Raw genomic sequence first — 17,141 nt, 5'->3', positions numbered from 1 at the left:
ATTGTCCAGAATAGAAGTTGATGATATGCTGCTAGAGTTCAGGAAAGATACTAGAGCGAGATATAGAGCTCTGGGAATCATCTACATAGAGGTAACATTGAACCTCTCAGGAGTTGATGAAATCACCAAGTGAGAGTTTAGAGAAGAGAGAAGAGAGCCCATGACAGAGCCTTGGAGGATACCTACATAATTGGTGTGATATGAATGAAGATGCAGCAAAGGCGACTGAGAAGGGATAATAAGACAAGTGGGAGGAGAACCAGAAAACAGTAATGTCAAGAAATCCTAGAGAGGAGCATCCAGGAGGATGTGACCACTGTGTCAGATGCTGCAGAGTTCAGGAAGAATGGGGATTAAGAAAAATCTGTTAGCTCTGTGCCCAGATGTTTGGACAGGAACAAAGTGGAAAAGCAAAAGGAAAGGTGGCAGTAGGCAATTCTTGTGGAATTAGAAAAGATGGTTTGCTACCTCCTTAAGGGATCCTGTGGAATTTGACAGCAATTCTTCCCCAGTGGGTTATTTAGCATTGACAGAACCACAGACTCTTTTAGGAGAAGGGACTTTTAAGAGAGGGAATGTGGCACAATAAAAAAGTTGACTGAATATGGAGTCAGAGGACCTGATTCCTGTCATTTCTACCTGTGTTGACCTTAGGCAAGTACTTCACTCACCCTTCCTAAGCCACATTTTCTTTCTTGCTCCGCACTGTTAGGGGTTTAGACTAGATCAGTGGTTTTGGCCTCAGGACTCCTTTACATTCTTAGAAATGATTGCAAATCGTCCCCAAAGAGCTTTTGTTTATATGGGTTATATCTATTGTTATTTACTATATTAGAAATTAAAATGGATGAATTTGAAAACTATTAATTCACTTAAAGAACAATTATGAACCCATTACATATTGCCATAAATAACATTTTTATTAAAAATAGCTGTTTTCTACAACAAAAAACTAGTGAGAAGAGTGCCATTATTTTACATCTATTTGCAACTCTCTTTAATGGCTTAATTGAAGATAGCTGTCTTTTCATATATGCTTCTGCACATAATCTTTTGTAATATATTATTTTGAAGTACATGAAGAAAATCTGACCGCATAGATTTGTAGTTAGAAAAGGAAAACGTATCTTAGTAGTCAAATAAAGTCTTAGTATTATTATGAAAATAGTTTTGACCCCTCAAACCCACTGAAAGGGTCTCAGAGGACCCCCAGGAGTCCACTGGTTACCCTTGAAAAACCACTGGATTTGATGAGTTCTAAAGGTTTCTTTCAGCTCTAAATCTATGATCCTAGGTCAGAGAGTCAGATGGAGCAGAAAGAATGACCGACTTGGAATTGAAGAGCCCTGACTTCAAATCTAGCTTCTCATGCTTACTAGTTATATGACTTTGGGCATATAACTGTTCTGAATCTAAGTTTTATCATCTGTAAAATGGAGATACTAATACGAATACATACCTTTCCAGGATGTTGAGAAGTTCAAATGAGAAAATGTGTTTGGATTGCTACATAAAATGTCAGCTTATTACAATGGAAAGATACATTAGCTTTGCAGTCAAAAGACACAGGTTCACACCTTGCCTGTCATTTACTACCTAGCTTTGTAATTTGGCATATTGGGCAAGTCAATTTATCTCTTTGGGACTCAGTTTCCTCATAGGTAAATTGAGGAGGATGGTTCCTTTCAGGGCTACGTGATGATTCAGTAGAAAAGGAGTGGTATAACATGAGATTTCAAATCTTATCATTATTTTGTCTAAAGTAGGGTAGGAGTTAGGACTATGAAGACCGAAGGACAAAGCAGTCCCTACTCCTAAGGATGTTATATTCTGCTGAGAGAGTACCTGAAATAAACATATATTTCTTTATAAATATGATAATTCAAGGAGGAAAGAAGGAATGTTCATATGGTTTTATGCAAATTATAGTTTCATTTTGTACAACAGTGGTCATGTATGTGCTTCTATTGACACAAAACTGACTCAAAGTGTTTGACCTTAACCAGAGGAAATCATATGGAGCTGGTTCCCTCACCACTGGTTCTCTTGTAAGTTGAGTTTTCATGATAATTTCACATATTCTTCATTGCTCTCTTTTGCCTTGTTTTTCTTTCTGTAGTTTTAAAGAATGGATACTAGTTAACAAGTATTTATATTACTCCAAGGAGATATGCGAAAGTTGTAGCTTTTAAAGATACACTTTAAAGATTGTTAGAGATACCGCAGTAGCTACTGGTGTGGGAAAGTCAAGTTTTTTCAAGAATCATTCAAGCCTGTAATGAAATGATAATTTCTTCTTAAGAACAAAGTAAAGTGTTGTAGAAAAGAAGAGTATGTCAAGACCTGAAAACTGTTGTTTCAAAACCATCTAATTAATCTTCAGAAAAATAAGCAAATGACCTTCAAAGGGATCTGGTGGCAGGAGATTGTTAAAGTACAATGTAGGCTATTAAAGTTAGGAAGAAGAAGGCTGAAAAAAACCCAACTATTTTTGTGAAAAAAAAAAGCATAGATAAGACAATGCAAAGATTATTGTACTGAAGATTGGAAGAAGTTACCTTTTATTGCTGAAACCCACTTTTTCATTGAAGGTTATACAAAAACAATTGTTTGAGGGAATTAAGGCAAGCCTGTAAGATCTGGGCATTTTCATCACAAGTCCTTCAGAGTTGTGTTGGATCATTGTATTTCTGAGAATAGCTAAGTCGTTCACAGCAGATCATCTTGTAATATTACTGTTCCTTTGGACACAGCATGTTTCACTTTGCATCAGCATGCAAGTCTGCTTTTCTGAGAGCATTCTGCTCATCATTTCCCATAGCACAATAATATTCCACCACAATCACATATCATGACTTGTTCATCCATTCTTTAGTTGGTGGGTATCCCCACAATTTCTAATTCTTTGTCATGAGAAAAGAGCTGCTACGAATATTTTTGTACATATAGGTCCTTTTTCTTTTTGGTTTTATATCTCTTTTGGGATACAGACCTAGTAATGGTATTACCCTTTGGGCATAGTTCCAAATTGTTCTACAGAATGGTTAAATCAGTTCACAACTCCACCAAGAATGCATTCATGCCCCATTTCCCTCACATCCCCTCCACCATTTGTCATTTTCCTTTTCTGTCCTATTAACCAATCTAATAGGTAGGTATGAGGTAGTATCTCAGAATTGTTTTCATTTGCATTTCTCTAATCAGTAGTGAGTTAGAGCATTTTTTCATATGGCAACATAGATAGCTTTGGTTACTTCACCTGAAGGGGAGTGACTTTTTTATGAATTTGACTCAGTTCTTTAAATATTTGAGAAATGAGGCCTTTATCAGAGAAACTTGCTTCAAAATTTTTTTCACAGTTACTATTGCTAACCATATTTTCCTCCATCCTATCACTTCCCCCACCCTCCTCAAAAGTGTTTTGCTTCTGACTACCCCATTCTCCAATCTGCCCTCCCTTCTATCAGTCTCCCTCTCCCTATTCTTATCCCTTTCCCCTCCTATTTTCCTATAGGGTAAAATATTCCCAGTTTGAGCCAATTCTGATGAGAATAAGGTTCACTCGCTCTCCCTCCTCTCTCTCCCCTCCACTGTAAAAGTTTGTTCTTACCTCTTTTATGCCCATTCTAACTCTGTCTTTTTCTGTTTTTAGATATCATCCCTTCATAATCAACTCACACCTATGACCTCTGTCTATATATACTCCTATCTTCCCCAATAATTAGAAGTTACAAGTGTCCTCTTCCCATGTAGGAATGTAAACAGTTTTGCCTTATTAAGTCCCTTATGTTGCTTCTCTAGAATCTTGCATTTGAAAATCAAATTTTCTATTCAGCTCTGGTCTTTTCATCAAGAATGCTTGAAACTCTTTTATTTCATTGGTTATCCATTTTGTCCCATTTGTTTTACTGTGTGAGTGAGTTTTGGTTGTAATCCTAGCTCCTTTGCCCTCTGGAATATCATTCCAAGCCTTCCCATCTTTTAATGTAGAAGCTGCTAAATCTTGTGTTTTCCTGACTGTGGCTCCACGAAATGTAGGCTCTTTCTTTCTGATTGCTTGCAATATTTTCTCCTTGATCTGGGAGGTTTGGAATTTGGCTATCATATTACTGGAAATTTTTGTTTTGGAATCTCTTTCAAGAAGCAATTGGTGGATTCTTTCAATTTCTATTTTAATCCTTGGTTATAGAATATCAGAGCAGTTTTCCTTGATAATTTCTTGAAAGATGGTGTCTGGGTTTTGTTTTTTTTTGATCATGACTTTCAGGTAGTTAATAATTTTTAAATTATCTTTCCTGGACCAATTTTCCAGGTCCATGGTTTATCCAATGAGATATTTCACATTGCCTTGCATTTTTTCATTCTTTTGGTTTTGTTTTATTTTTTCTTAATTTTGTCTAAAGTCATTAACTTCCATCACTCCATTCTAATTTTTAAGGAATAATTTTCTTCAGAGGGTGTTTGTGTCTCCTTTTCCATTTGGCCAATTCTACTTTTTATGGAGTTTTTTTTCTAGTGAATTTTTGTGTCTCTTTTCCCATGTGGCCAGTTGTGCTTTTTAAGGCATTCTTTTCCTCAATGGCTTTTTGTATATCTTTTATCATTTGACCTAACCTGTTTTTTAAAGTGTTACTTTCTTCAGTATTTTTTTGTGTGTCTCCTTTACCAAACTCTTGATTTACTCTCATTTCTCTTCCCCATTTTTCCTCTACTTCTCTTACTTGATTTTCAAAATCCTTTCTGAGTTCTTCCATGACCTGAAATCAATTCATATTTTTCTTGGAAGCTTTGGATTTAGATACTTTGACTTTGTCATCTTCTTCTAAGTGTGTGTTTTGATCTTCCTTGTCACTATAGTAATTGTTTTGTTTTCCAGCCTGTTACCAGACTTTTAACTCTTTGTTAAAGTAGGGCTCTGCTTCCAAGTTGGAGGGGCACTGTTCCAAGCTTCAGGGATTTTGGGTAGCTGTTTTCAGAGATGCTTCTAGGGACCTGTAAGTTTTCAGTTTTTTCAAGGTGGTATGATCTAAGGAGAAATGTGTTTACTACTCTCCTGTCCTGTGCTCTGGTCTGTGAGTGACCACAAGTGTGCTTTTCTACCCTGGAACTATGACAAGGGTTGTCCCCCTGCTTCACTGTGGCTGCAAGCTCTAGTGTGTTAGTCCTTCTCCTCCTCGCCCTGGGACTGCCACCTAGGGCTGTGAACTGGATCCAAGTATGGACAAAGCAACAGAGTCCTGCCTCAGTGCTGGCAAAAAGACTCCTGTAATCCCTTTCTTTCCAGTTGTTTGACCCCTTTACTATCTATGGGCTGAGAGCCCTGGAAGTAGCTGCTCCTGCTGCTGAGTCAGTGGCTCCCAAGACCTAATCTTGGTTTGCTGGAGCCCAGTCTTCTGTGCTTTACAACTCTCCTCTCTCATTCTGGTGCAACAGAACTTTCTTGCCAACATTCTCAGTTGTCTTGGGCTGGAAAATTGTTTCACTTCATTATTTTATGGGTTCTACTTCTCTAGAATTTGTTTAGTCATTATTTAAAGGTATTTTGAGAGGTTTTGGGGAAGAGCTCAGGGGAGTCCTTGTCTTAATTCTGACATTTTGGCTCCACCTCTCTTGTGTTAATTTTTTTTTTAAGATTGTAAAGTTTATTATATGTCTCCATACTTATTTTACATGATTCTAATCAAATTGCATACCATCAGACGTAAGCTCTTCAGATCTGTGCATCGTTGTTTTTGGATAGTTATCAGTCATGTCCAACTCCGGGTGACTCCGTTTAAGGTTTTCTTGGCATGATACTGGAGTGGCTTGTGCATTCGTAGTGCATAAACTGGTTTGAGTTTACTGAAGTAAAAAATCAGTCTGTCAAGGTCTCCTAGCAATGTTCACTTTTATAGTCTTTTAGCCTCCGTAAAATATAGACCTCTGATGGAAATGCTGAGAAGGACCCTTAATTATGGTAGTGTGAATGCTACCTCTATAAACAGTGAAAAATCAGTTAGAGGGCTATTTGTTTTTATTGCATTGTTAAAAGAGCTTAGGATTGATTAGTTTCTGGTAATGTAGCTCTGGTACTGAGAACCTGATGACCTAATTTGCTCCTTCTGTTGTTCTACAGCATGGGGGTGGGGAGTGGGGATATATATCTATGCTATAGTCCTAAAATACATGATTCATTTAACTTATAACTTGATACATGGCACAGTGTTTTTACATTTCCCCGCCCCCCAAAACCCCACAAAAGTATGTAAGTTTTTCCTTCCTCTTCTTTCTCTTATTAAAAAAATCCCCAAATTTCCAAGTTAGAATAATTCTTTCTTGGTCTTTACTAAGCAATTATATTAATTCCTCAGAAAGCTTCTTTGGATTGAAACTTTTCTTTTTTAGTAGCATTTCTACAAGTTGGGGGAATATTCCAGTTTGAGACATTTTAGAAAAGATGACTGAGTAAATCAAGCTTTTTTGCTTGAGGTATAGCTTTTAAGAAAATATTTGTCCTTGACAATTTCCCATCAATAAACTGGTATAAATCTCTGACTAGCACTTCCTCCAATGTCTGCAAACAGTGAGTAGAGATTCAAACACCTGCTCTACCCCAAACAAAAGGCTTCTTACTAGAAATTGATTTGTTGATTTTTTAAATGCCTCTAAATGCCTAAGAATGATAAGCATCCCCATTAAATTTCAGATTGGTAAAAGTAGCAACATGTGTGATTGACATGATCAAGAATGTCTTTGCGCTGTTTACATCTATCCATTTTTTCTTTCTTGACATTACATTGGGGATGATGTATTTGAAAGAGTGTGTGACCTTGAGTTGTCATTCCTTCGAAAACTCAGACTGGTTAGGAAGCCTCCATTAATGTCCTAGACTAGAATGAATGTTAGAGCAAAATCCCCAAGGGATATAAGGAGAGGGAGTTTTCTGGACAAAGAAATCCATTTGTTGAAATGTATGCTGAATTCAGTGAACTAGATATTAAAGTTAATTTCTCTATAAAACCAAACTAGGCAACAGTCACTGAGTAAGAGAAAATATTAAAGGTAATTGGGAAAATCTTACAATCAATTTATTATAATCTTATGCTTTGAAAATAAGTCTACATTATGCCACTGATGGGGTGATGGGACCTGGACCCTGACCTTTCCCACGAATTTAACAGCCCAGATGCTGGGTCCAGGTCTTAGCACTGCATAAATTATGACCACCAGATTTTTTAAAAAATAAAGAAAATTGTGAAATTTGGCACTGTTGGGGTTATAGAGATATGGGCACATTTGGACACTGGTAATACAATCGCAAATCAGTAGAATCTTTTTGGAAACCACAGTATCTTGCAAAACTTTAACTCTTTGATATAATAATCTTTTTATTAGAAATATACTCTTAAGAAAGTTACCCAAAAGAAAGACACATATGTGTATTTAAAAGAAGTTTATTCATTAAAAATCCTTAACAATATTACTAGACTCTAGCAAGGCAGCATATGGTAAACTTCAACAAGCCCTGAGAAGGAATTGGTCTTCTGACTTCATGGGTAAGTCAGGAACTCTTTGAACATCAGGCAACTCTCCAAAATAAGAAATTGTAGAGAGTGGGTGGGTAGGAAGAAGGGATATAAAAGGGGTAGAGTCCCTATACTGGGAAATCACAGTCCTTCCACCTAATGACCCAAGCATTGAAGCTCTTTGTGGGTAGATACAGTCCTATCTAGACGTAGTTTCTCCTCCCTTATCTAATTGTGCTCCACACACATTAATTTCTTAATTTGAGTTTATTGTACTGTATTATAATTACCAAAAACTCAACCCTGGAAGCAATCTAAAGGGGAATAACTAAATGAACAAACTGTGGCCTATTATAATGCTATTAAGGAATGATTAATATGGGAATGATAAAGTGTCAGTTAGATGGCTCAATGGATACAGCATTAGGCCTGGAGTCAGGGCGACCTGAGTTTAAATATGACCTCTGACTAGCTGTATGACCAGGAACTGTTCCTTAATCTGCCTTAGACGGAAATGGCAAACCACTCCAAGTATCTTTACCAAGAAAACCCCATGGACTGTGTGGTTCAAGGGTCAACAACTGAACAGCAACAGCATCGGAAATAAAAACAAATGTACAAAGACTGTAAGAAAGAATGCAAAGTGAAGGAATGAGAATCAGGAAATTGGTATCTAACTACAATAAAAGGAAAACGCACAAATAGGGTATTCATATAGTAAGTGGGAAAGGAAAGGACACAGAGGAAGTAACTGATAAGTTGTTTTATATATCTATCTATCTATATATATACACACACACGCATATACACATATGTATATACATATATATATGTATGTATGTATCTGGCTATACGTGGAAGGTCTTTGAGTTTGCTTTAATAGCTGTAAATTTAAGTTTGTTGTTTAAAGTTAAGTTCATAATAAATTAATTACTCCAGTCCTCCAAGGATCTATCTTCTTTTTGGTTTAAATACTCCTTCCAGAACTGTAACTCTAACATCATCACCTTGCCATTGAGCTGCCTGAGAAGGATCTCTGAAGGCAGGGGAACTGCTTCTTGCACAGCAGACCCCAGACCCTTGCTTCTCCGGGCTTCTGTCTTGAAACCTTTCCAGCTTGGTAGGATCTGCTTGAATTTGTGTTCAGAAAACCCAGGACCATCCCTTAGCCTCCCAAGGAGGGACTGGGATAGAATTTAATGATTTGTCATATAGTTACAAAATTTTAGAATTTGAAGGGATCTCAGGGGTCATCTAGGTCAACCCAGACCTGACCAAATTCCCTCTATGGGAATCTCTAGCAAGTAAACATCCAGCCTTAGGCTGAAGAACTCCATTGAAGGGGAACCCATTTTTTTTTCTTCTGAGGCAGCAAATTTCCTGATGTTAGGCCTAAATTTCTTTCTATATTCTACCCATTATTCTGGGTTCTGTTGGGCCTCAATGGCCCAACAGAACAAATCTGATTTCTCAAATATTAGAAGCCAGATCTCTCCTGTTTCCAACTCTATCCCTCCTTTTCTTCCTCCAACCTCCAGTCTTCTCTAGTCTAAACAACCATGGTTCCTTCAACTGACACTTAAATGGTATGGATCCAAGTTCTAGCACCATCCCTGTTGCCTTTCTCTGGACCCTCTTCAGTTTATCAGTGTCTTTTCTTAATCTGTGACTCTCAGAACAGAACACAAGATGTCTCCAGCTGTGATCTGACCTGGGCAGATGTTAATAACTTACTTACGTTGTTTGACTTTATTTTCTTTGGAATATTCAGGAAAATAACCTCAATAAGACATCAAATTCAGAGTCCAGGAAACTCTCACTTTGAATATTCTAATTCCAGGTTGTGCAACATGCAGACCAGGGAAGATACATGCGGAGCAGCAGGAGACCGCTGGATAACACATTTTTGCTGAAAGCATTCTGTATGTACAAAATGTGCTGTTAAATGAAGCCTCCTAATGGTATGATAGTTGGGTAATGCCTGGTAATTGAAATTTTTAGTGCAGAATTTCCTCCTTTATATTCATCAAACTAATGATAATTGGAATTTTTAATGCCTTCCTTATAGGAAACATCTGTTCAATAGAATATGAATTATTTGAAATTCATTCCAGGTGACTTTAAAAAATTATTTTAGGATCCTAAAAAAACCTTTTTTGAAGTCATGACCACTTTAAATGTCTTTGCTTCATCAAAACAAGGGAACGGTATAAAATGTGTTTGACTAATATTTATGAATTTTTAAAAATGAATTCCTTTTTCTAGATATTAAACCTCTATCTTACAGTCGTTTAATTGTTAGAAATTATGCAGTAGAAAGACCACTGAACCTAGAGGCAGAAGACCTGGCTTTGGAGACTTCCACTGACTATATGAGGGCAACTTTCCTAACCTCTAGGAACCTGTTTCTTAGTGTATCATGCTTAACACTACCACCTCCAACAAACTACTTTGAAGAAAACTCTGTAAATTGTAAAATGCTGTATAAATCATAACGTCATAGGATTTAGAGCTAGAAGGAAGGAAAAGAGGAAACAAGAATTTATTAAGTACCTACTATGTGCCAAGCATGGTACTAAGTGCTTTACAGATATTATCTCACTTGGTCCTCATAATCCTAGAAGATAGGTGCTATTACTATCCCTATTTTACAGTTGAGACAAATGACTGACCCAGGATCACACAGCTATTAAGTATCTGAGGCTGTATTTGAATTTAGGTCTTCCCGACTATAAAGAGGTCTGGCATTTCTACTTATATGCTCCCTAGCTGCCTCATGTAGTCCTTTCTTTGTCCAGATGAGAAAACTGAAACCTTGAAAATTTTAACTGAATTGGTCACATTCACCGAACTAGTCAGTGGAAGAGCCAGGATTTGAACTTGGGACAAAGTGAGTTATGATTATGGTCATTTGACTGACTTGTAGCTTATTTATCATTTCTTTAGAGGCAGTCAAGGCTAGTAAGTGTGTGAGGCTGGATTTGAGCTCGGGTCCTCCTGACTGTAGTTCCAGTGCTCAGTCCTTTCCTCCACCTAACTGCCCCTGACTTGTAGCTTATTAAACACTATATATACTTTGTTACTTAGTCATTTAGTCATGATTTTATGAGCAGAGAACAATGGCATGACTGTAGTATAGCATTAAGTGTGTCATTTGACTGGTTTGACGCCCATGTTGTGATTTAGAGATTTTTAAGATATCAAGAGAAAATCAACATCAGTTTTTAGACATTTGAAAACTGTTATTTTAAGTATAAAAATAATAGTATTCGAATTTGGAAAGACCTTTGAGGTCATTTAGTTCAAACTGAGATCCTGAAAGAAGACTACTTAGGTTGCAAATGAAGGATGCAGGATTTGAACCGAGTCCTTTACATTGAGGCAGCCAGGTAGTAACATGGATAGAGCTTGGCCCCGAGTTCAAATCCAGCCTCAGACACTATTTGTGTGAACCTGAGTAAGTGATTTAATCTCTGTCTGCCTTGGTTTCCTCAACTGTTGTGAAGAGCAAATAAGATAATATTTGTAAAAGACTTAGCACTCTTTCTGGCATGTAGTAGGTGCTTTAATAAGATGCCTGTTTCCTTTTTCCCTTCCTTCTACTCTAAATTCTACGATGGCTATGATTTGTATGGCACTTTACAGTTTACAGGGCTTTCTATATGCACAATGCCTGGCACATAGTAGGGTGATAAGTTCTTATTCCCTTCCACCTAATCCCCAGTGCCTAACATTTCTATATTGCTCTAGGGTTTAAAAGTCTTTTCCCCAAAAGAATACTGAAGGGTACTACATTTTGTCCCTTTATACTCAGACAAGGAAAAGAGAATTGAGAGGTTAAGTGTTTACCCATAGTCACAGGAATAACTACTAAAGCCTGGCTCAGTGATCTTTCCACTATCTCATGCTGCCTCTTCGTTGGTAGAGGCCAAAGGTCAAGGCTGAATAGTATAACACAATGCTTTTTGCCTTTGAGGTTTAAACAGTCTAGACATCAGCAAAAGCTGAGGAGATTGGAGCATTTATTTTTCCCAGTTATTCAGAGCAGCTGTGTTCCTTCATTACTTCCATCTTCCATTGAATCCTCAAACTCACTCAATGGGTATTACCCATCATCAGTGTTGTGACACACACCTCAACTCTTGAGATTCTCATTCATATCATGGTATGTAAGTCCTTGAGGAGAGGTCCACAATGTGTTGAGATTCTTAGAGTTATCTAGACACTGTGTGGATACAAATGGAATCTTGAACTGTTCCTTGGTGAGTCATCCCCCTTAGTAAAATGTTAATGTCTTCAGCAGGGGGGGGCTGGAGCCAGAGAGCTGAATGTTAAATTTTCTGTGTGAGCATTTACCACCTCAGATATCAGGCTACATATCAGAACTTGCTACATTATTTCGTTGTCTGAACTTAAAGAAGTATAAAGAATGCAGATTAAACTTAAAAGTATGTATACAGACATTTCTTCTCTTCTTCCCCCTTTCCCCCCAAGTTTTTAAACATTTACCACAATACCATTATTTTGCTCCATGACCATTGCTGGAGGTCAACAGGAATGCAGTAGAAGGTTTAGGGAATTAAGTCATCCCTAGACTGGAGGTCTAATAACCATAGGCTAACAGCAACAGCAATAATAATTTATCAGCTCGTATTCATACGGTGCATTAAGATCTGCCGAATGCCTTATATCCATTATGTTATTTAAATCTTATAACATCCCTGGTGAGATAGATACTAATCAAAGATAACCTCCCTGGAAAGGGATCGCATTTGTAGGCTAAAATTTATATAAATGATGGGAAGTAGAAATTTGAGGCAACTTGACAAAGCTGACCAAAGTTGAGAATAATGTTGGAGGGATTGTGGAAAAGATCCTGTCTGCTATTGGTGCAACTGCGCACTGGTCCGACGGTTCTGGAAACCAATTTGAAGATATGCTAAGAAAGTGACTAAAATGCCCATGCTCTTTATGCCCAGAAATTTTACATCTAAGCATATAGCTCAACAACATCAAAGATAGAAAAGGGTATTGAAAGGGCATATTTCTACCGGCAGTTTTTGTGCAAGGCGTCCATCAACTGAGAACTGGCTAAACACATTGTAGTATATGAATGTAATAGAATTCTTTATTGATATGTACATATACATTTACATATAGACACATACATACATATATAAACATATAATTTCCCTAGAAGATTCTACTCCTAATCTTTGTGCATAGATGACCTTTATGGTCTCTTCTAACTCACAGTCTATATGATTCTATTGTCTTCTCTGATCACAGGCTGGAATTGTTCAATCTCTCCCTCAGCCTGACTCTTCCTAAACCTAGTCCTTCCCCTCAGTTTGACTTATTTCTCCAGCACTCGTTTTTGTCATTAAAAACTTTGTTCTCACTTTCCTTCTTTCATAGCATTGACCTTGTAGGTTTTTTCTCATTTACTAAAAGGTGGGATTGACATCTTTTATCTCTATAACTCAGGTCATTTCACTTCTTCCCGATGACAAAAATTAAGCAAAAACATTCGACATAGTGACCACATCTGAAAATGTATATAAGCCTCCGTGAGAGGCTCTGTGTTCGCTAGTACCTTCCCTCATTACTTTTTTCATTATTCTTTTTGACTTCTTTTTGATGCTCTTTTTATTTTCTTGATTGTCATCATTGTGAATATAGTTGCCTTGATTTGGCTAACTTCATTTTATATCAATTGATAGAATTCCCTCTAAGTTTTGTTGAGTACTTTGCATTCATCATTTCCTGTAGTGCAGTACTATTTCTTCGTATTCATATGTCTTAGTGTTTTCAGCTATTTTCTAATTTATGAAAGTAGCTGAGAATAAAAGTTCTTAAACTAGAATGTTGAAAAAGAGTGTTTGCTGTAACCAGTGAGTTTTCTTGGCAAAACTCTTGTTAGTCTCTGCCCTGCTTTGTATGAGCTTTCCCCCATGCCTAGAATGTTCTCCTCCCCTGCACCTCTTAGACTGTCTGGTATCCCTCAAAGCCCAACTGAAATGTCACCTCCTACACAATACCTTTCCTATTCTCCCCACCTGCAGTTGCCTCTCTTCCCAAATTACTTTGCATTTCTTTCATATGAGTGTAACAGGACATTAGTACATTCCTGGATTCCCTAAAATGGAGATACCCATATTGGAGATTCCAGAGACCTGCCTGCTTCTGTGAGACTTTGGCTCAAGTCTCTACCTATTGAAATCCACCAGTTTTAGGGGTCCAAGCACGTCAGTTCCATTTAACCACTTAAAACACTCAGATTAGCTTTTATAGAGAAGTATCTCCTTTAAAGATATAGCCAGAACAAACATGCCAACATCTTGGGGGCATAATCCCACCCTCTATTAGCTAGGTCTTTGGGGAGGGGATGGGGATTAGGTTCACAGATTAATTTAACGCTTGCCTTCTATTAGTCCTAGAAAATTCCAAATGCAAAGCCACCAATGGCTTGAGTCCCAGCAACCTAGTTTCTCAAGGCTTACCTGGTGGGCTGGTTGCAAACTTCAGACTCGAATCCTGGGCTCTAAAGTCCCCATGGCTTGAACTCTTGGGTCTAGGACTCCACTCTCTGCCCTTAGAACTAAAAGAGATGAACTAAACAAGACCAAAACTCTAAGCCTACTTCTCTGGGCAACCTGACCTGGGGGAAGAAGATAGACCTCATGTCCTTCCCTTTAAATGCATGATGTCTTTTCAGTACCTTTAAGTACTCAGAGCTAGGGAGTCACACAGGAAGGAGTCACTGTTGGACTGGAAAGAGAAAGATTGTTCCAGTTAAACACTTTTAAAGATACAGCTGAGTTCCATGTACATATTCAATAGCAACTACTTCCAAACAATTGTCAGGATAACACATGGAATATTCTCACATGTGCTAGGTCTCCTGTTTCACAAAAACAGGTTCCTGGAGTCTCCCATATGGGTATTTCCCTTTTAGGTGTTCTGGACATATGCACCAAGTCCCTGTTACGTATGTATTATATAGGTTGTCATGTATACCAAAAAGGTCATCACCAGGTGGCTAGCCTTCTGGTAAGGTATCTCTCCCCTGGTCCTTGGAAAACAAACTTAGTCTGTTTCCTGGGGCCATACTCAATCTTTTTCATCATATTAGAAAATGCCAAAGTTTATGCTCTACTGGCATAGTCTTCAAGAATACAGGGGTTATCTCCATGCCATGCTGTGCCATTGAAGTAGGACTTTGTGGAGGACAATGGCAAGGTAGGTAGTGGATGTTGAAGAGGTTGTAACATTATTATAATCAAACAACAATGGGACTATAATCAAGGAAATGAATGATAGGAAAGGGAGGCTAGGTGGTGTATAGAGTACTGGCCCTGGAATCAGGAGGACCTAAGTTCAAATCTGGCCTGAGACACTTACTAGATGTGTGAACCTGGGCAAATCACTTAATCCTGTTTGCCTCTGTCTCCTCCTCTGTAAAATGAACTGGAAAAGGAATTGGCAAACCACTCCATAATCTATGCCAAAAAAACCTAAAGAGGATCATGGACAGTTGAATATGACTGAAATGACACAGCAACAACAAACGATAGGAAAAGAAGATGGGATATCCACATGATGAATGTGGGTAAAACAGACAGGCAGTTTGGTGCTGCTGCTACTTTCATAATATCGGGAGAAAATGAGGAAGACCTATGGAATGTTGTGTGAATCCCTATGGTAAAAATATGGAAAGACATGGGCAAAAGTCACATAGGGTAGGCAGGGATAGGATGGTTGTGATTTGCATTATTGGAGGAGGCTTCCAAACTGATGAAATGACAAATCCATCTGAGTTTGAGTATAGACTTAGGGTCATAGGTGCAGAGCTGAAAGAGGGACCTCAGAGGTGCTTATTTTCATGTTCATTTTCAGTCATTTCAGTCGTGTCTGACTCTTCATGAACCCCTTTGGGGTTTTCTTGGCAAAGATACTAGAGTGGTGTGCCATTTCTTTCTCCAGCTCATTTTTACAAATGAGAAAACTGAGGCAAACAGGGTTAAGTGAATTGTCCAGGGTCATACCTCTGGTAAGTGCTTGAGGTCAGATTCCAACTCATGAAGATGAGTCTTCCTGATTCCCAGCTCTGCTCTATATTTTATATATGAGGAAAATGATGACTTAGAAAGGTTAAGTGAAGAGGCGGAGCCAAGATGGTGGAGTAGAAAGATGCACATACACTAGCTCTTCCCCCACAGCCCATAAAATACCTGTGAAGAAAGACTCTCAACAAATTCTAGAGCAGCAGAACCACAGAACAACAGAGTGGAGGAGATTCCCAGCCCAGCCTGAAAGGCTGACAGGAAATATCTGTCACACTGGACTTGAGGCAGAGCCCAGCCCAGCCTTGGCTTCATGGCAGGGCTCCAGGAGGAGGATGCGAGCAGGTCTCACAGGTGGAATCCCCAGCCACAGTAGCAGTGGTTCCCAGATCCTTCAACCCACAGACACCAAAGGTCAGTTAGAGGGTTTTTTCAGTTGGCCAAGAAGAGAGAAGGGCCTTCCCATAGCTGCATCCCCCGAAGAGGCCACATCAGTCAGGCTGAAGCAGCCCCTACAGCAGCCCCCATCCATTTTTGGATTGTAAACCCCTGGGGGCACGGAGCAGCTAATTCTTATCTCAGCCCTGTGTGCCTGCTCTGCCCCCACCTAATGCTCCTGGGGGATTTGAGCAACTGATCTTTATCTCACATTGAAAGGCGCCCTGCCCCCGCAGCTTATCTGAATCTCAGCCCCCAGTGCTGGCTTGGTGGAACTGGAGGCCAGGTGACTGTGGAGAGGAAACTTTACTACTCCAGTTTCTGGTCACAAAAATTTCTTGTTGCTCCCAGACCAGTGTACACACTTGCTTGTGCCTCCTTGGAGAAACTGAGATCTTACAGATTACCAGAGTATACCCTACTCTTGACAAAGGACCCGAAAGTCAAGTAACTGGTTGGGAAAATTCCCAATAAAGCGGGGAAAAAAATAAGACTATACAAAGTTACTTTCTTGGTGAACAGATATCTTCTCCCATCCTTTTGGATGAGGAAGAACAATGGGAACATTGTTCCCATTGATGAATGGGGAACATTCTGAGGAAGAACATCAGGGAAAGACATAAAAGTCAAGGCTTCTGTATATCAAACATCCAAAATAAATATTCAATGGGCTCAGGCCATGGAAGAGCTCAAAAAGGATTTTGAAAATCAAGTAAGAGAGGTGGAGGAAAAATTGGGAAGAGAAATGAGAGAGATGCAAGAAAATCATGAAAAGCAAGTCAACAACTTGCTAAAGGAGACCCAAAAAAATGCTGAGGAAAATAACACCTTTAAAAATAGGCTAACTCAATTGGAAAAAGAGGTCCAAAAAGTCAATGAGGAGAAGCAGGTTTTAAAAAGCAGAATCAGCCAAATGGAAAAGGAGGTTCAAAAGCTCACTGAAGAAAATAGTTCTTTAAAAATTAGAATGGAACAGATGGAAGCTAATGACTTTATGAAAAACCAAGAAATCACAAAACAAAACCAAAAGAAGGAAAAAAATAGAAGATAATGTGAAATATCTCATTGGAAAAACAACTGACCTGGAAAATAGATCCAGGAGAGACAATTTAAAAATTATGGGATTACCTGA

General features: G+C 38.5%; 1 protein-coding gene across 3 annotated transcripts in view; it reads left to right on the top strand.

Moving 5' to 3' along the window:
* Positions 1 to 17,141, top strand: part of SLCO5A1 (solute carrier organic anion transporter family member 5A1) — a 395,111-nt gene that overhangs the window by 11,350 nt on the left and 366,620 nt on the right. For all 3 annotated transcript variants that reach the window (XM_072604807.1, XM_072604803.1, XM_072604804.1), the window contains exon 2: positions 9,346 to 9,427. The gene's annotated coding sequence lies outside the window, so the exon portion shown is untranslated. The remainder of the gene's footprint in view (positions 1 to 9,345; positions 9,428 to 17,141) is intronic.

The sequence above is a fragment of the Notamacropus eugenii genome, chromosome 4 (genome assembly GCF_028372415.1).
Source record: "Notamacropus eugenii isolate mMacEug1 chromosome 4, mMacEug1.pri_v2, whole genome shotgun sequence".
Classification (NCBI taxonomy): Eukaryota; Metazoa; Chordata; class Mammalia; order Diprotodontia; family Macropodidae; genus Notamacropus; species Notamacropus eugenii.
The sequence above is the reverse complement of the archived record's forward strand: the minus strand, read 5'-3'. Positions and strand labels throughout refer to the sequence as shown.